This window comes from Canis aureus, chromosome 9, assembly GCF_053574225.1.
Source record: "Canis aureus isolate CA01 chromosome 9, VMU_Caureus_v.1.0, whole genome shotgun sequence".
In the NCBI taxonomy this organism is placed as follows: domain Eukaryota; kingdom Metazoa; phylum Chordata; class Mammalia; order Carnivora; family Canidae; genus Canis; species Canis aureus.
This window is the reverse complement of record NC_135619.1, coordinates 10,634,403-10,654,526: the sequence shown is the minus strand read 5'-3', so window position 1 is coordinate 10,654,526 and position 20,124 is coordinate 10,634,403. Positions and strand designations below refer to the sequence as shown.

Genomic DNA, 20,124 nt, shown 5'->3' with positions numbered 1-20,124 from the left:
AATTCCCAGAAAACCCAGGGCTTGCTTGGGTCTTCAGTGAGGTCCTCAGATTTTGACAATTTAAAGACTGATGGCAAAACTTGTCCCCGCTTCTTCTTGTTTTTCTATTTTTTTCTTAATAGTCTTGACTCTGGAGTCCATTAACATTTCCATTGAACGACATCTTCTTTCATCATCAATTCAGCTATCAATTAGTTTGTTGGTGTAGATATTGTTGATGTATTTCTTAATGTATAAGATGAGAGATCCCTGGGGGTTTAGTGGTTTAGCTCCTGCCTTTGGCCCAGTGCGTGATCCTGGAGTCTCGGGATCTAATTCCACATGGGACTTCTTGCATGGAGGCTGCTTCTCCCTCTGCCTGTGTCTCTGCCTCTCTCTCTCTGTCTGTCTGTCTCTCTCTCTCTCTGCATCTTTCATGAATAAATAAATAAAATCTTTAAAAAAGGATGAAACAACTTACTATTCCATTTTGAATTATTTTTTATTCCTTAAGCTAAATTTTTTGAGAAAATGTGGTGTCTAGCACTATACCTTTCACATAATACTTTGAAAAATAAAGATGGATAAAAGGCATCCCTCCTCTTAAGGACCTTCAAAATTAATAAGAAGATAGTCTTCTTGTATAAGAATTTATCTTATGTGTAGAAGAGAGTACAAGTATACTAGGGAGTTTGATGAGGGAAAAGTCATTTCTACTTGGGTGATCAGAGAAGGGTTTTTGAAAGAGCTGTCTTTTGAGATATGTCACAAAAGACATGTAGGGTTTCTATAGATGTTAATAGATGGACAGAACATTGAAAGGGATATTTGTGCAATGTTAATGGGTAGAAAAATGCTAGGTAAATTAAAGATATTGAAGAGTCTGATGAACAGATAGTTTAACGTGGGCAATAAAGAAGAATACTACTAGAACAATATGAAGGGCCATAAATAACTAGCTAAAGAATTTGGATATTTGTGAGTATAGGGGACAATTGAACATTATTTTATATTTTTAATAGATAATATATATATACATGGCTCAAAATTAGGAAAAAACTCTCTATTCTATCCTGGTCTGTCATCTGCTAAGTTGTCACCTCTTAACCATAAGTGAATATTGTAATTGGTGTCTTAAGAATTCTATGAACATATAAGAAATAGCAATATAAATAATCAATTCCCCTTATTTTGGGAGCATATTATATGTCCTTTCTGCACCTTGCTTTTTGCATTAAGAATATTTCTTTTTTTTTTTTTTTTAAAGATTTTATTTATTTATCCATGAGAGACACAGTGAGAGGCAGAGACAGGCAGGAGGAGAAGCAGGCTCCTCACCAGGAGCCCGAAGCCAAACTCAATCCGTGGACCCAGGACCACGCTCTGAGATGAAGGAAGATGCTCAACCACTGAGCCACCCAGGCATCCTTTTTTTCATTAAGAATATTTCTTAAAGGGGATCCCTGGGTGGCGGAGAGGTTTGGCGCCTGCCTTTGGCCCAGGGCGCGATCCTGGAGACCCAGGATCGAATCCCACATCAGGCTCCAGGTGCATGGAGCCTGCTTCTCCCTCTGCCTGTGTCTCTGCCTCTCTCTCTCTCTCTCTGTGACTATCATAAATAAATAAAAAAATTTAAAAAAAAAAGAATATTTCTTAAAGAGTTTTTCATACTAATACATATAGAGATTATCATTACTTATTATAATTACAGAATATTTCATCAAAGGGAAGTATGATAACATTGTATTGATGATCATTCCAGAATTTTGCAATGTATCTTTTTCTGTCAGGAATATATTTACGTAAGTCATTTCACATGTAAGTACTTATTTAGGATAACTTTCCTAAAGCCTAATTAATTGGAAATGCATATATGCATTTCTTACTTTGGTAGATATTATCAAGTTGTCAATAGATAGACATGTACCAATTTATATTCCAATCATGGGTTCACATGAATAAGAACACTATTTCTCTATATGTTTGCAAAAGCTTGTTATCAAATGATGTATGATTCTGACAGGTAGAAGAATATTATCACACTTACAGGTTTAATTATAGTTTTCTTATTTTGAGTGAACACTTCAATATTCTTTCAAATGTTTAAAAGAATTTACTTATCAATAAATTATGTGCTTGCCTATTTCTCTCTTGGGTTGTGAATATTTTGCTCATATATTTCTAGAAACACTTCCTGTATTAGAGAAATTATACTATATAAGGAGTAACTATTGTCTCTCAATTGATCACTTATATTTTCACTTTGTTTTTCTGTACCATTTTTTAAAATAAGTTTATTTTTAATGTATTCACATTTATCCATCATTAATCATATGACTTCTGGACTTCTACTCATAATTAAATAGACCTTAACTACTTCAAGGTCATTAAGGAAATTTCCCATGTTTTCTTCTACAGCCTGAATGGTTTAATTTTTCTTTTTTGTTTGTTTGTTTGTTTGTTTTTTGTTTTCCAAGAGAGATGACTCAGTTTATTATTCTCCAACCTAACTCCATCTTTCCCACTTTAGGCTCCAACATTACACACAGCTGCCACACCCACCCCCATAACAGCTAAGCCCCTGGGAGGTAAAGAAGGTAAATCACAAAGTCTGAAAGCCTGAGAAACGCCAAGGTTATATAGCTCTCAAAAAAGGAAACAAACTGCAAGAAGGCCTCAGTGACTGGTCACAGTTTGTGTAAGGTGGGCAATACTCCCTTGACCTGGCCAAATGCAATACATTCTCATCCACCACATGAAGGTGCTGCAGCGGGTTGGAGACATACAGTGTCCGTCTGGTTCAGGGCCCTGATGCCCTCATGAGGGCTCAGGCTCCGGCAGCTTTGGCCTCAACCTCCAGCTCATCTAGGAAACTCTCCTGGGACACGGAATAGATGGTGTAACCATAAATAGCTAACACCAGGGCCCCGATCGATACCCAGGCTGGTCAGGATGTTCCGGGTTGCCTTTGGGGCGGACTCTTCTGCCACTGGGTAAGCTGCACCTGCCGCATGAATTGCAGGTGCGTGGGAGTCCGCTTCTCTCGAGTCGGGTCGATGCGCTGAGCCATGAGAGGTCACCAGCTCCAGGCCCTGCCATGTTGCTGCTCCACCCTTCCGTCCTGGTTTAATTTTTCTGCAGTCAATGTCTTAATCTGTTGGAAGTAATTTTATTATAAATAATGAAAGGTATGGATTCACTCATATTTTCCTGCAACGTTGCAACTCATTTTCCTTCACTGACTGGAAATTTAGTATTTATCTCTTTCTGGATTTTCTATAATTTTCCATTTACCATCTCTCTGTTCATGTATGATATTTTATATTTCACTTCTGGAGTATTAGTACCAAATGGCCTATCATGTTTTAAAGGATTAATTAGAATAAAAAAAGACAGTGAGTAATAAATATCTGAAATATTGTGATGGCAGGAATAGAATGGACATAATTTGGGAAAGGTATTGTGGTGAGAAAATGTACACCATTTGCCAATGATTGTGTATTAATTAGGGAAAGATCAAGGAAGAGTACAAACAGACTGTGAAGTTTCAAACCTAGGAGATTAAAATAGGTATAACAAATAGAAAAATCTCCAGATTTGTGGGATTTTGTTTGAAAAAATAAAACAAGTCCAAGTTTTCTCAAGAACTAAGGGATTCAGTAAAATTCCTGCATGGTCTAACAAAAATATTTATTGTTGGGCAGCCCGGGGGGCTCGGCAGTTTAGCGCGGCCTTCAGCCCAGGGCTGATTCTGGAGACCCGTGGAGATCGAGTCCCACGTCAGGCTCCCTGCATGGAGCCTGCTTCTCCCTCTGCCTGTGTCTCTGCCTCTCTCTCTCTCTGTGTATTCTCATGAATAAATAAATAAAATCTTAAAAAAAAATCTTTATTGCTCTTCTCTAATGGGCACATTTATTTACACCCTTGGTTCTTCATTGTATCTCATATATCTTGCTTATAGCTGATAGTAAAGGAAAGTCTACCTCTGTAATGAAGAGATTACATATCAAAAAGTAAATAGGTAAAGTTTTCAGCTCTGGTCAATTCATGCTTTCCATATACTAGCGAGAAACCACATTCTTTCTGCTCTCTACTCTGCAATCCACTCATCAGCTTCCTCAAGTATCCGGTTCCCCTGGTAATGGTTGCCATGAGGAAGTAAAGAGTGCTAAAGGGTTTCACATACAAATCTAGTGAATAAAAGTGAAGGAGTATTACCCTTTTATGAATAAGTCTTTTGCTTCAATATAATTGAGAGAAATTAAACTATCTACTTATCCCTGGATAACAACTGGACAAATCCATGTACTGATTGACTTAGGTCTAATTTCTGAAGTAATAATGAGCAATGGAAAGAATTTGCCAGAATTGCCTTAGAGGAATTAGGTTCAATTCTGAATCTAGGAAATAAGAGCAGCCCTTTCCAAGTCACAGGGACTATTCACACATCTGAATGAAGTTAGGATCTTATTAACAAATTTCTTAGGAAATCTCTACGTGGTTTAGGCAACCAGCATGTCCATTACACTTTGTTTTTTTAAGACTTTTATTAGAGGGATTCACTTCATGTTCCACTCCGTATTTGCAGTTGATCTTTAGTTTACAATATACTTACTAAAATTTATCTGTGTGAGAATTGGTTTTGTAGCTCTAATTTCTGTGTTTCCAGAATGGAAGCTAAACTACCTAGTAACCTAAGATTTTGATTAAACATATCTGCTGTAATTGTAGAAATGACTTGGAAAACTAATGACTTTATCATGATATAAAAGTGAAATGGGTTACTGTGGGAATCCACGTTTTTTGTTATGATCTATATTATGACAGGTTTCTTAAGATTTGTTCAATTTAAAGCTCTAATTAAAATGGTGAACACTACTACAGAGGAATTACTGTTAGGAATGTATTTGTTTTTATTTTTTTATTTTTTTTGCTTTTTATTTTTTTTAAATAAATTAATTTTTTATTGGTGTTCAATTTACCAACATACAGATAACACCCAGTGCTCATCCCGTCAAGTGCCCCCCTCAGTGCCCGTCACCCATTCACCCCCAACCCCTGCCCTCCTCCCCTTCCATCACCCCTAGTTCATTTCCCAGAGTTAGGAGTCTTTATGTTCTGTCTCCCTTTCTGATATTTCCCACACATTTCTTCTCCCTTCCCTTATATTCCCTTTCACTATTATTTATATTCCCCAAATGAATGAGAACATACACTGTTTGTCCTTCTCCGATTGACTTACTTCACTCAGCATAATACCCTCCAGTTCCATCCACATTGAAGCAAATGGTGGGTATTTGTCGTTTCTAATGGCTGAGGAATATTCCATTGTATACATAAACCACATCTTCTTTATCCATTCATCTTTCGATGGACACCGAGGCTCCTTCCACAGTTTGGCTATTGTGGCCATTGCTGCTAGAAACATCGGGGTGCAGGGGTCCTGGCATTTCATTGCATCTGAATCTTTGGGTAAATCCCCAACAGTGCAATTGCTGGGTCCTGGGCAGATCTATTTTTAACTCTTTGAGGAACCCCCACACTGTTTTCCAGAGTGGCTGCACCAGTTCACATTCCCACCAACAGTGCAAGAGGGTTCCCCTTTCTCCATCCACATCCTCTCCAACATTTGTGGTTTCCTGCCTTGTTAATTTGCCCCATTCTCACTGGTGTGAGGTGGTATCTCATTGTGGTTTTGATTTGTATTTCCCTGATGGCAAGTGATGCAGAGCATTTTCTCATGTGCTTGTTGGCCATGTCTATGTCTTCCTCTGTGAGATTTCTCTTCATGTCTTTTGCCCATTTCATGATTGGATTGTTTGTTTCTTTGGTGTTGAGTTTAAGAAGTTCTTTATAGATCTTGGGATGTCCACTCTCACCACTGCTATTCAACATAGTACTAGAAGTCCTAGCCTCAGCAATCAGACAACAAAAAGACATTAAAGGCATTCAAATTGGCAAAGAAGAAGTCAAACTCTCCCTCTTCGCCGATGACATGATACTCTACATAGAAAAACCAAAAGCCTCCACCCCAAGATTGCTAGAACTCATACAGCAATTTGGTAGCGTGGCAGGATACAAAATCAATGCCCAGAAATCAATGGCATTTCTATACACTAACAATGATACTGAAGAAAGAGAAATTAAGGAGTCAATCCCATTTACAATTGCACCCAAAAGCATAAGATACCTAGGAATAAACCTAACCAAAGAGGTAAAGGATCTATACCCTAAAAACTATAGAACACTTCTGAAAGAAATGGAGGAAGACACAAAGAGATGGAAAAATATTCCATGCTCATGGATTGGCAGAATTAATATTGTGAAAATGTCTATGTTACCCAGGGCAATTTACATGTTTAATGCAATCCCTATCAAAATACCATGGACTTTCTTCAGAGAGTTAGAACAAATTATTTTAAGATTTGTGTGGAATCAGAAAAGACCCCGAATAGCCAGCGGAATTTTAAAAAAGAAAACCATAGCTGGGGGCATCACAATGCCAGATTTCAGGTTGTACTACAAAGCTGTGGTCATCAAGACAGTGTGGTACTGGCACAAAAACAGACACATAGATCAATGGAACAGAATAGAGAACCCAGAAGTGGACCCTGAACTTTTTTATGGTCAACTAATATTCGATAAAGGAGGAAAGACTATCCATTGGAAGAAAGACAGTCTCTTCAATAAATGGTGCTGGGAAAATTGGACATCCACGTGCAGAAGAATGAAACTAGACCACTCTTTCACCATACACAAAGATAAACTCAAAATGGATGAAAGATCTAAATGTGAGACAAGATTCCATCAAAATCCTAGAGGACAACACAGGCAACACCCTTTTTGAACTCGGCCACAGTAACTTCTTGCAAGATACATCCACGAAGGCAAAAGAAACAAAAGCAAAAATGAACTATTGGGACTTCATCAAGATAAGAAGCTTTTGCACAGCAAAGGATACAGTCAACAAAACTAAAAGACAACCTACAGAATGGGAGAAGATATTTGCAAATGACGTATCAGGTAAAGGGCTAGTTTCCAAGATCTGTATTTGTTTTTAAAGGAAGGGATATTTTGATAGCGCTCAAAAAATGAATTTTATATTTTTATTACCCTAAATTCAGGTTTGATTATAAATGAAGTATTTTATATGGCCTCAGAATTCTCAGGTGGTAAACATTCTTTGTTGTTTTAATATAGCCTTTGAGAAGATTTAGCCTCTTTGTGTGTTCATCACTTCTAGTTGTCCTTTTAAAGTTCCTCTATTCTACAGGATTTTGAAGCATTTAGGTATAAGAGATAAGAAGCCAGTCAACTATCTATATTCTCCCTTTATTAGGGGGGACACCAAGAAAATAAAAAAGTTGTATCCTAATAATAATAAAAAAAAGTATATGTTTATCTTTGTTGCTATGGACTAAATAGTGCTCCCTCCTTCAAATTCATATGTTAAGCCTTAATTCCCATGTGATAAGGCCTTTAAAGAGGTAAGTAAGATAAAATGAGGTCATGAGAATAGGGCCCTAATCCAATAGGACTGTTTTCCCTATAAGAAGAGGAAGAGATGACAGGACACACATAGAGAAAAAGCAATGTGAGGACACAGTGAGGAGGTAGTCACCTGCAAGCCAAGGAGAGAGGCCTCGGGAGAAACCAAATCTGCTAACACTGTGATCCTGGATTTCCTATCCACAACTGTGACAAAAGAAGTTGCTTTCTATTTATTTATTTATTTATTTATTTATTTATTTATTTATTTATTTATTTATTTAAGATTTTGTTTCTTTATTCATGAGAGACACAGAAAGAAGGCAGAGACACAGGCAAAGGGAGAAGAGACCCCTCTCAGGGAGCCGGATGTGGGACTCAATCCCCCATACTGAGATCACACCTTGCTGCTGAGCCACCCAGGCGTCCTGAAGTTTCTCTTTTTTTAAGTCAGTCTGTGATACTTTGCTATGGCAGCCTAGCAGACTAATACAGTCATAAATATACTAATAACAGGCTTCTTGGCAAACAAGCTAACAGTATTAGCTATTGGAAGAGTTCTTATCTATGGGGTGATTTTTAGCAAATACACCTGATTGCTTATCATTCCTTATGTTAAACAAATTTATAATCTATGTATATATGGGGCATAGATTCCTGGAAAATATGTTATATGATTAAATGAATATAAAATGGAAATGTTTCATAAATGATACTGTTTACTTTTAGTGTAAAGTAATGTACCAGAGCCTCTGATGCAGTAAGAAAAGACTCAGAGAGTCATGATCTCTCTCTGCTTCTCCCTAGGTCTCTAGCTTGTAGGTTCTTCTGTCCTCAAAATGATTAGTAAATCCCTGGGTCATCAGAGTCTGATTTGACATTTTGATTCTTTGAATTATTTCACTGATAAAATTTGGGAGTTATTTTGTATAGAAAATATAGTTTCCTAGGTGAGTGGGTTGGAGTTTTTCTATGTTAATTTTATTTGGAGAAGAATATATGCCGCAATTAGGTAATAATGAAACACAGAACAATGACTTTTCTGCATATCCATGGCATTAAAAGTGTTTACATGTAGGAATTAGACGAAGTGACTAAACTTCAACAATACACATCAGCTTAACTGGTAGAAACCTCCAATGAAGTAGACACACTTTGATTTTATGGTATAATCTACCAACGGTAAGATAGAAACCATTTTCAATTTTATTTTTTTTAATACTTTCTGTTTTCTTTTATTAAATAATTGTGTTGGAAGTGAGCTTGAGAGATCATATTTAAATAGTCTTGTAGATCAAGAGCTTCTGATTACACACATCAAAAAGAGAAAATTATTTAAACATAGAACATATCCAAGGGAAGCTTCTAAACATCTCAGTTACATATCACAAAGTCTAACAACCCTAACCATCAAAATAATATACTTACCATCTCAATATCAACTATTCCTGCTGTAAATGAAAAACATTTGTATCTCTTGTTTTCCGTGGACAGAAAGAACAGCTGCTCACCATTTGAAGTCCTCTCTTGTATTTATGTATTTGCATTCTATGCCAGTGACTTTTATATATACACACACACATATATACATATACACTTTTAATAATAAAAGTTATTCCATTATGGTGTCAGTTCACCTTGGTTGTTGTAAACTACTTTTATATAGTTACAGAAAGCATTACTTGCCTTTAAAACTATACTCATGACATTCACAGAGATTTTGAAAACAGTTTAATGAAATACACAAAGTGATTAACTGTATGAAAAAAAAAAAAAAGAACCATACCATTTGGAAAGAACTGTATAGTGTTTGGATTTGTCACTAAAGATTTTTATCTTACCCACATCTCTATCCTTGACATGTTAGGCAGCTGTGAAACTGTACTATTCTTAAAAATTGTCATGGTTAAGGCAGTTCAACAACTTCCCCTGGCATTATAGGTAATGTTATTTACATTCAGAATACTCTATGTCTAAACTAAAATACTTAGCTGTAATTCAGGGCAGTTTTTTCCAGTTCCCCTTTCCCTCCCTCAACCCTCTGCAATATCCTGCAGTGTTGTTGTATTATGTACCTTCCTCCCCTAATTTTAATCTTTATGTAACAAGGATGTCATAGATGCAGTATCTTAAACCAAAGGTTTTAATGGTGAAAATATCACCACACTGTGGAAGACCATTAAAAGAGGTATTTTTCATTGTGAGAGTCATTTTAGCATGAATCAAATCACATATGTGGTAGTCAGTTTTATTCTCTGATTATGCATACATATGCAATAACCTTGATCTCTGGGAGAACCTCCTTTTTTTCCCCTCAATTTTTACATTCTTGTTTTCACTTTCTTCTCAAAGAATTTTTTTGAGTAATAATTATGTTAGTTTGAAGAACATGAACTTTAGTTTATCAAAAGAGATTTCACGTAAAACATCTCTTTAGCCTTCTATAAACATTTGCACTAGGGAGAAAATATGTGAACTACCCAATCCTATTTTATTGGAGCCAAAGTTAGTTGTCTGTGTGTATGTATTCATATGATATAAACTATTGTCTTTCCAAATCAGTGTGAAATTGTATGCTGTTCTAAAATATAAAAATACATGTTGTTCTCATGAAATCCAGTATTTTTATTTTTTCCTGATAGTGGCATTATTGTAAAATTAAAAAAATAAACTGCAATTTTAGGAAGAAATTTGACTCTGCAACTAACTTAGCATGTGAACTTGACCACACTGATGAAGCTATAGTTGATTTTCTGTCTTAGTCTACTACATGAGAAAAGCAGCAGGTGAAAATTTAATGCTTGGCCATAAAGATTACCATACTGTAGGAGCCAAGAACAAGCTGCCCCAAGATAAGCCACTTTGGCATGAAAATTATCCTGAGCTAAAGGTAATTAAGACCCCATGTGCTCAAGAGAAACTTTTGCCCTTCCTTCAACTTCAATCTATAGTGGTGGGCAGGGGGAGGGTCTTTCACAGAATAATGGTTATTATCAGAGATAAATGTTATCTGAGTGACCTTTTTGTGGAGGCTGAGAAAATTAAGGCCATTCCATCTCAAGTTTAGCGTTAGCACAAGTACAGCCATCTCAGGCTCCTGTGAACAAGAGTTCTACTTTACCCTACTTCAGTTACAGGAAAAACCGCAGAATGCCCTTAACAGAAAGTCCCATAACAGAATGAGAACAGATCTTAAGAAACTCCCCACCCTTTCCCCCATATCAGAATGAAGAAATTCCTCCACCCCTTCTGGAAATCTCCTAGACCAGTCTATAAAAAACCCAGCTGTAACCCACTTCAGGGTCCAAGTCCCTGCTCCGCTGTGTTGGGTACACTTGGACCCAAGCTCCAGCTTGCTAATAAACCCTCGTGTGCTTGCATCGGTGTCGGCTCCTCGGTGGTTTTCTCGGATTTGCAATCTTGGGCACATTTTTTGGCCAGGCAAACATCTAATTACCAAATGTCTATCTGCTCTTCTAATTGCCCTAGGAATTGCATTTATTTCCTCTGAAGTCCTGGATCCTTAGACATATACACATTTTCCCTGAATGTCTTTGGAATTTCCATGTCTATGTGAATTTCCCACAGGTATGCTATTAAACTTGATTTTCTCCTGTTAATCTGTCTGATATTGATTGGATTCTTAGTCTAGCTAGAAGGAACTTTAAAGGGACAAATTCTTGCTTCCTTTCAATATCATACTCCTAAGTGTTTTAATATGGAGACATTTAATACTCCTTTTATTTTTGGTCTGGATTTAAAATTTGTATTCCAAAATGAATAAAAATAAAACTACTTTTTTCAACAAAAATGTATTGTGCCAATCATGCCGATCAATGCTATTGCTTGAAAGGGGAGTAGAATTTGTTACCCCAAAATATGTCATTTTGGCATGAGCATTATTTCAAGCTAAAGACTATCAAAACCCAGCAGATTCAGGAAAAGAGCTTTGCCTCCCCCTTCAACTGCCTAAATTAATGCTGGAAAAGGAAGAGAGCTATTACCATACATTCTCTTTTATCTAAGAAAGTTGTTTATATAACAGAGCAACCTTTGTTTTTTAAACATCTGCTTTCTCCTTACTATGAATGGCCTCAAGTGTCCAAATCTTTCAATATTTTTTTATAAACATCTCAAAATCAATTCTAAATGTCTAAATGAAGAGGGTTTTTGTTTTGTTTTGGTTTGGTTTTTTTGACCTTAAACCGGCTTTGGAACTTTCCAAAGGGTCTATGGGACAGAGCAAAAGGTGTGTATTCTCTCTTTATAAGAAGGAAGATGTTACACTAGGTTTATTCAATAAGTTTAATTACATGGGAAGCGCTGTCAAATAAGAAGCAACACTAAGCCTTTTTTATGTCGTACTTTACAGGGATGTATGCATTTTAGAAATTGTATGAAATTCTAAATTGTATGAAATTTAGAAATTGTATGAAATTATTATGTCCTGGTATAAAATTAAAACTTACATTTCTAGTTTTTTAAAAATATGGTATGTCACAGAAGTAACCAAATGTTTTTTTGTCAATTTCATTATCATGTCAAATGCATTACCTGGTCTTTAACAGTCGACATTGTAAAGGTTTTTGTTATTGTTTACGGTTATTGTTTTACACTGATGCCTATGCGAAAATGTTCTTGTAAAAGTGCTTCAGTCAAGGGAATTCATGGAAAGGCCTCTGGCAAACATAAGTTTCTGAAAGTTTTAAGATCATAAAACTAAAGTGGGTAAGAATTTTTCAGAACTAATGGTAAAAATGGATTCAACAAATGAGTGGTGCCTGGGTGGCTCAATCTGCTGAGCATCAGACTCTTGATTTTGAGTCATGTCATGATCTCATGGGCCATGGGATCAAACTGCATCAGATTCTGCACTCAGCATGGAGTCTGCTCAAGATTCTTTCCCTCTGCCCCTCCCTCAACTCGAGCATTCTCTATTTCTCTCTCTCAAATAAATACACATAATCTTTAAAAAAAAAAAAAAAAAGAACAAGAAGGAATTAATGGGACTGAGTGAATTGATAAGTTGGTTATAATTGTTATGACCTTTCTGTTTGAAACATTGCTGATTCTTTAATGATTTTCCAGACTAAAGGAAATTTTTTCTCTTAAGCTACCCATTTTTTAAGCTATCAATGTTTTAAGCTACCTATATTTTAGATCAACTTGGTTAAGTGCACCTTTGTAAACAAAGCTGAAACAGTGACCTTATCTCCCTGCCTGATCCCTCTAGAATTTGGAAAATCTTAGTAAGAAAATATTATTTCATGGCTATATATTTATTTGCATAAATTCATTAAGAATCTGTTCTCCTTGTAAGAGGACAAAATTGGAAACAATGGTTATATTACCAAAGCTTTGACTGGAATGTAATATTTGAGAGAGATGAGCATGAATCAAATATGCCAGACAGCTTTAAGGTAACTATGGTTGACTTTGTGGAGCCAATAAAGGTGAATAAGGAAGGTCACTTTCTCGTAGGCACAAGAACCTTGGGATATATTTGGGACCTTAAAGAAAATTCACACAAATCTATACATATTGCAGGTGAAGTCTGAGAGCAAGTCCTTGGTTTGGCTTCCTGGTCCCAAGAGGTTTTTGAAAGTTCAATCTGAGATTCCCTATGAAAAAGTTCCAACAAAGCACACTTCGAGTCTATAGGGCCAATTACTATTCTTGCTACATGAATGTAAATAATCAGGCCTCGTTTATCAAAACTAGATTTATTTTGCAAACAAATTAGTGATAATTTGGCTATTTTTGGCCAAAATGAAGGTGATGTTAGGGAGAAAAATTATGTGTCAGCCCCATATCTTATGGATATTAGAATCTAATACTGTTCATTGGCTTTGAGGTTTTGCTTTACTTGTAAACTGACTGGATCCTGAATTCTTCCAGTTTCTTCCAATATTGGCTATGACACTTCAAACTAATGCTCCCAGTATCCCCAATACCACCCTATTCTTTTGACTTAGAATCACTAAGAACTAAAACTGCCCTTTTTCCTGAAACACTGCAAATTGAAGCTAAAATCGTGATATAAACTTTAGAGAAATGACACAGTAACTTTTGCTCACACAGCCTTCTTTGGGCCATTCAGAAAGTTTACCCGTGTACCCGAGGACATCATCAAAGACATTCAAACTGTGGACTAGAAAAATCTGTCAGATTGCCACTGCCTGCCCTCATTCTATTTGAAGATGCTTTGAGCATGACATCTAGAAATCTTGACTGGCAGCTCTCAGGACTCATTCACTGGGTTTAAATTTGCCCCAACCATTACCCTTTGTGTTTCAAAATAAAAGAATTTCCATTGAAATGCCACTTATTAATTACCTGACCACTTACACGATATAGGCCTCACTTTGGGAGACCAGTGGCATCACTTTCTTCTGAAATGAAACACAATTGTTTAACTGAACTGACCTATTCTCAACACAGACTGGTCTAATGAGATATGGAGCAATCTCTCAATTTAACTTCTGTACTGTGAAACTTCTTTTTTGAAGTTTCGAAGGCAGGACTGAAGAGGAGCAGAATTTGTCACCTCATAGTAGGTCACTTTGGCATGAGCATTATTTTGAGCTGAAGGCAATCAAAATCCAGTAGATTCAGGAAAAGCTCTTTATCTCTCCCAGCCCAAATGCCTAAATTTACACTGTAAATGGGTCTTGTACCGGGAAGAGAGCTGTTGTTAGGGATTTCTTTTTACCTAAGAAACTTACTGAAGAGAGCAACCTTTGTTTTCCAAACATCTCCTTTTACCTTCCTGTGAATAATGGCCTTCCTTCTGCTTTCTAATCCTAGACCTGTAACTCTTTCCTAAACATAAGTCTCAATTACCTGGCTGCCTATTGGGTCCCATATTGTTATGAAGCTCATGTACATATAAAATGTTTTTTCCTGTTAATCTTCCACCCATTTAATAATTAGACCAGCCAAATAACTTAGAAGGAAAGAAGGGAAAACTTTTCTGACCCTATGCTTGTCTTAGATGTAGGTCATATCACACAGCTTCTTGCCTTAAGAATCTTATCACCTGGTAAGTAAAATAAAACAGGTATACAGGTAACTGCCAGTAGGAAGCATTACATTACATGTCCTAAACAAAAGATAGGAAGAGAACTAAGAAGGGTCCATGCAAATGCTAAAATGCTAAGGAGGCTCAGATGTCAGGTGGTGGCGAAGGGAGTAAATAAACTGTACAAGTTTCAAATGAATTAAAACGAATAGGAATCAAGTGAATTGCAAGGATTTAGGATAGATTCATGAAACAAACCTGTATTCATGGGATCTTTCAATTTTTGAGAACATATTACATTTGAATATCTTTCCTTAGTGGTGTGTGTGAATAATCTGTTTAAAATAATTACAATAAAACTTTCATTAAGATCTTGGATTTTTGTTCATCGTAGAAAACAACAACAGAATTATATGTCCTGCGCATAACTACGTGCAATTTTGGAAACAACATACAAGGAGATTCTCTGAGCTGTTAGAAACAAAGGATAGCTTTTTTTTCTTTCTTCTCTTACTTCCATTAATGTTGACTTTTCTTGTTTAAAGCTATAAGAAATATTCTGAATACTAATGTGACAAAATCAGATGCAATCCCCAAATACCATATTTGCTTAATGATAAATACCTAGTCCTTATTACCTTTAAGAAAATTTAGACAATTCTCTTTGTCCTGTAGCCTTGGGGTAGTGAGGAAAGTTAGGCATAGTATTTTAATGTTCATTCCTCTTTTGCTGTTAGCTATCATTAATCCCTAATGCCTGGAACGGCATAAATTTGTTCTACAAAGGAAGCCCACAGGTCGTTTTTATTTGGAGCACTTTTTTTTTCTATGTGCCACAATATATTCCATTATGTATTACCTCGTCTGAATGCAAAACTGTTTTATATGCAGATTTAAGGTAATGAGCACTCAAGTTTAAAAAATGGTTCTGGTATCCTGTAGCTTCTCAATAATAATATACTCTTACATTCCAACAGAGAAGGATGGATTATGGGTTTTTCAATTTGCATCAGGCATATTAATTGCAGAGTAGGGCTTCCACATAAAATATCAATGTACTGGAACAAACTGTTAATGTACCAGAATATGAACACTTACACTCGGTTCTGGAACTTTCAAAGGAATCATCCTTTTTTTTCCTTCTCTCTCTTTCTCTTTCTCTCTCTCTCTCTTGTTTTTATACCTCTGGAGATGGTCGAGTTTTTTAGTCAGTGAATGAGAACTATGTAACCTCTGTTTCTCTGAAAAATCCCTAATTAGATTAAGTGCAGTAGGGCTTTTCTAGTCATTCTGCTGGGGAACAATACAACAAGCCATTAGGGAAAGAGAATAATTTAGAGGATCTGGAGGAAACTTTATTTTAGAGTTGCTTTGAAGAAACATGACATGGAAGATCAACTTTATGTTGTAGTTGGAGGCAGAGAAGCACACTCAACTTTTATTTGCATTATATTTCTCAACTGTGAAGAAAATACCTAAAACTAGTAAAACTGTAATTGGAAGTTTTATAAGTAATTTTCAGCTGAGGTTTGGCACTGTGGGCTTAATTATAGAAAACTGTGTATTATGTGCGTTACTGCATGGAAGTACTTGAATTATGGGTTGTCTTGTAGGCATAAAATTGTGAATGTCCATTTAAAAAAATTGTAACAAACTCCTTGTGCTTTATCTTTTTTAAAAGGTTGGATAACTAATCTAAATTACAGATACAGATTGGTTAGGTTAGAATACAGATTTGAATATTTAAAAGTATGTGTTCTATATTTTATAATGTGGATGTTTTCCTATGCTGAAAAGATAAAGCAGCAGGAAGAAATAGTTTGAGGTTTAAAGGCACAGACTACATTTTTTTTTGTAGGCTGTACATAGTATGTAAATTCTAAGTAATTGATGAATATTCATTGAATAAAATTCTCATCTATTGTATCCTAAATTGTCACTTCTTTTACAGTTATTTTATCCCATGTTCTTTTTGATGCTTAATGAAATTTGTAATTTTATTATGCTCAAACAGCAGTAAAATGGGAACCCACTTCTTAAAACCATTCTGAGAAAGACAATATTTGAGTTTGCATGCCACAGCTATAAGCAAAGAATTATTTCACTAGGAAAGAGAAGAAATACCACCCACATAATCCAACAGGAGACCTGATTCATTTTGTGTCTGGAGCAATCTGCACAATGTTACAAACTGAAATGAATTTCCTTTTCAATCTTCAGGTGAAAAAAATAGTGAGAATGCCCTGCCTTCCCAATTGATGTAAATTTCTCTTCTTACCTCTTAAGAAATCATGTGTGTTTGTTTTATTTTGCAATGGTAGCTTTGACCTCATAGCTGTTAAAAGGCTCAGGGTGTCATGGGTCAAAAACTAAGGCAAGATAGACTTTTCTCAGCACTAAAACACAACCTAATCTATGGTAAAAGTAATTTTGATACTGTTTAAAGAAATAGCCTTGGGCAACATGAATGTTCTTTTGCTGTAGCATGCTGGCTGAAAAACAGGCATAGATACATGCTCAATGAAGAGACCCCGGTAAATCACTAGCATATAAACTGTGCATCTGTTAGGTGCTAACATTTTGAGAAATGATGAAAGTGTGTTGTTCTCATTTTGTATTACATAGAGTGGGTGTATTTTAAACTCAAGGAATTTGATTTCTAGTAGGAAAGCCAAATAAAGTGTTGCAATTGTTTTATTTATGGGCAGTTCTTTCAACTGAATTCCTTTTATTTCCTATTTTTTTTCTCCTTGTTTGAAACGCCGCATAACACAAGATGCTGCTTGTTTTGTGTGCCTTTTTATATTGTGAACAAAGATGGAAAATAGGATCAAATACCTCATTCAAAAATGTTTTACTTAATTTCATCAGTGGACAAGATAACATCATGTTTTCTGAATTTGTTTTTCTTGGTAAACATCACTAAAAAAAGTTTAATCCTTATGAAGAATACCATAAGTCTTAATTTGATACCTATAGAGGTTTAAGTTTTTTATGAACTTCTACTATTTAATGAAAATTGCTTTGGATCATAATATTTTTAGAGGTAGTGATTAAATGCACTTACCCCTCCTCCTGATACATCTACCTTCTATGTTCTTAGATAAAAATCAAATGAAAATTAATCTCACATTCAAAGTGATGTTAACTGGATTCAGGGATCTTATGATGTCCTTTACTTCCTTTGAGGCATCATTTGGCAACACAAGTACAATTCCAGCATAGCTGCTGATTTTTAGTTGCAGTTTTTATTTTTTAATTCTTGTGGGGAGAGGGATTTAATCTCTCAAACTTCGTTGGTAAATTACATTGATGAATGCATTTTGACAGGAAGCTTTACTGAAATGAAAAGGACTCATGTGTAAGGGTGGGAATAACTATTCTAAGAGCTTTTTCATGGTGCTCGTTACCAGGGAAACCACTGCTTTGTCTGTACGTGTTTGGAATGGCTGCCTCATTAGAACTCAGGCTCCCAGACAGTCACTTTGTGGTCCTGATGAAATGAAAGGGATGAACCTATTTTAGTTGATTAACTCCAAATTAAGAAAAATAGCATACTTAAAAGACAGATTTCCAAAAGCTAAACATATGGAATTATGGGGAAACTGTAAAGGTAATATTGATTAGGCCTTTTTAGCCACTTCCGTGGCTAAATTTTATTTATATTTTTATTTTTTTCGTTCCCTTTGCCTATTTATAAATTTATGGAAGAATAAGCAGTGGAATATTATATATTAACAACTGCCAAATAAACATTGGATGTGATAGATCCTGGTAGTTGCACAAATATGTACATACTTCTTTTATTAACAATTCATTTTTTCCTTGCAGTGACTGGTCTATGTCATAGCTACAATATTATCACAGCAGACTGAATTCATTGACTCGGGCATAAAGGTATTGAAAAGCTGTGTCAGAAACCCACGTTGGGGTAGTATTCATTTTTCTTTAAACAAAGCAGTGTCATACCCAGAAATTATATGGGCCGATATTAACAGCACAGAGGGCAATATAACTTTGATGATTGCTCTAAGCTTAAATATAGTAAAAAAAAAAAAAAAAAAAAAAGATAGCAAGCAGGCATGAAAACATTTCAAGTTCAAGGAAGCTCAAACTCGCAAGTAATGCTACTTCTTCCTGCATCTTATTATGAGTCAAATTTCCTTCGGCAATTCGTTGGCACTTAAAATTTCTGTGCCTGACTCATGACAAAGAGATAAAGCGGCAGATTTATAGGGTCTTTTCTTTGAAAAACAAGTTATATAAATTTCTTGTTTTGCCATTCTGTATAAGTATCCTCAAGGTACTAGAATCTTAAATATTCTCATCTAATGATTTATCCTGAAGGAAAAAAGACTCACGAAATCCAAAGAAAAATTTTGCCCCACCAGATTTTTTAAATCCCTATTGTTCAAATAAATTAGCTTTAATCAAATTAACAATATTGATTTTTTTCCTGTAGTACAATTTCAGAAAGAGCAATATCAAAATGATCTCCTGAACTTTGCAAGCTTAGTTTTGTCTAGAAAGTATCAAAAATTTGGTTTTATACATGTTAAACATAAAATGGCTATTAGAAATTCAAGAGGAGATGCTATTAAGGAATCTTTCACAAAGGTAGAATGCACAAGACTTGGTTTTTAATTGAGTGGAGAATGAGAGGAAGGTGGGGATAAATTCAGGATTTATCATGACTCCCAGGCCTGAATGAGTAAAAGGTATTTACTACCTTTATAGTCATTCATTGAGATTGGAGCTACTACAGTAATGGTTCTCAGTCCTGGCTACCCATGAACATCATCTGAGGAGCTTCTAAAAATACTAATACTTTGAAACCAATGTAACATTGTGTGTCAACTATACTTCAATTAAAAAAAAAATACTAATGCCTGAGATACAATATCAGGGATTTTATTTAATTGCTAAGGGGCTGGGTCTAGAACAATGTTTAAAAATTGCTCCCCTGCCAATTCTAATGTAAAGCTAGACTTTAGAACCTTGATATTAGAATCATTATCATGCTTCCTAACCTCATCTGAATATTAGAGGCACCTGAATTTTTTTTTTCATCTCAATACACAGGTAGCAGCCCAGATTGATTAAACAGGCATCTGCGGAAAGTGGGGCCCAGAATTTTAAATTTCCCCAGGTGATTCCCACTGGAGTCAGGGTTGAGAGTCCTGACACTAGGGGAACAGTCGTTTAGGTGAAGGAGCTGGTGTTAAAAAGAAATGCTGGATTTGAATGGGCTCTGGTATACCCAGCTGGAGTACTTAGTAAACACTTGACTGTGAAACTGAGGCTGTAGAGGACAAGTCTAGATATAAAATGTGGATGACAGAAACATAATAATGGTACATTGTAGAGGAAAGGGAATCACTGGGGCCCTTATAAAGAAAGAAGAAAAGGACCAAGAGCAAAAGCTCAGGAAACATGGACAATGGAGAGGAGGGAAGGAGAAAAGAACTAAAAACTGAGAAAAACAAAGGAAAGGATTTGGAAAGCTAAGACATCATGTACTCAGGTTATTCATATTCTCTCATTCCCCTCCCTCCCTCTGCCGCCTTCTTTGGCCTCTCTGCTCCTTTTCTTCCTTCTTCATTCCTCTCCCCCTTTTTCACTCCCTCCCTATCTCT

General features: G+C 35.8%; 2 long non-coding RNA genes across 3 annotated transcripts; one reads left to right on the top strand and one right to left on the bottom strand.

Moving 5' to 3' along the window:
* Positions 1-1,819: 1,819 nt before the first annotated feature.
* On the bottom strand, positions 1,820-17,895 carry LOC144320386 (uncharacterized). Its single transcript, XR_013385920.1, has 2 exons — positions 17,620-17,895; positions 1,820-3,133 (listed from the first exon to the last, which is right to left on the bottom strand). It is a non-coding gene; the product is annotated as an uncharacterized LOC144320386 (long non-coding RNA).
* On the top strand, positions 10,784-18,577 carry LOC144320385 (uncharacterized). 2 transcript variants are annotated; one of them, XR_013385919.1, is made up of 3 exons: positions 10,784-11,055; positions 13,549-18,101; positions 18,320-18,577. It is a non-coding gene; the product is annotated as an uncharacterized LOC144320385 (long non-coding RNA). The 2 variants fall into 2 exon arrangements; XR_013385918.1 differs by having other exon boundaries at positions 10,784-18,101.
* Positions 18,578-20,124: the final 1,547 nt, after the last annotated feature.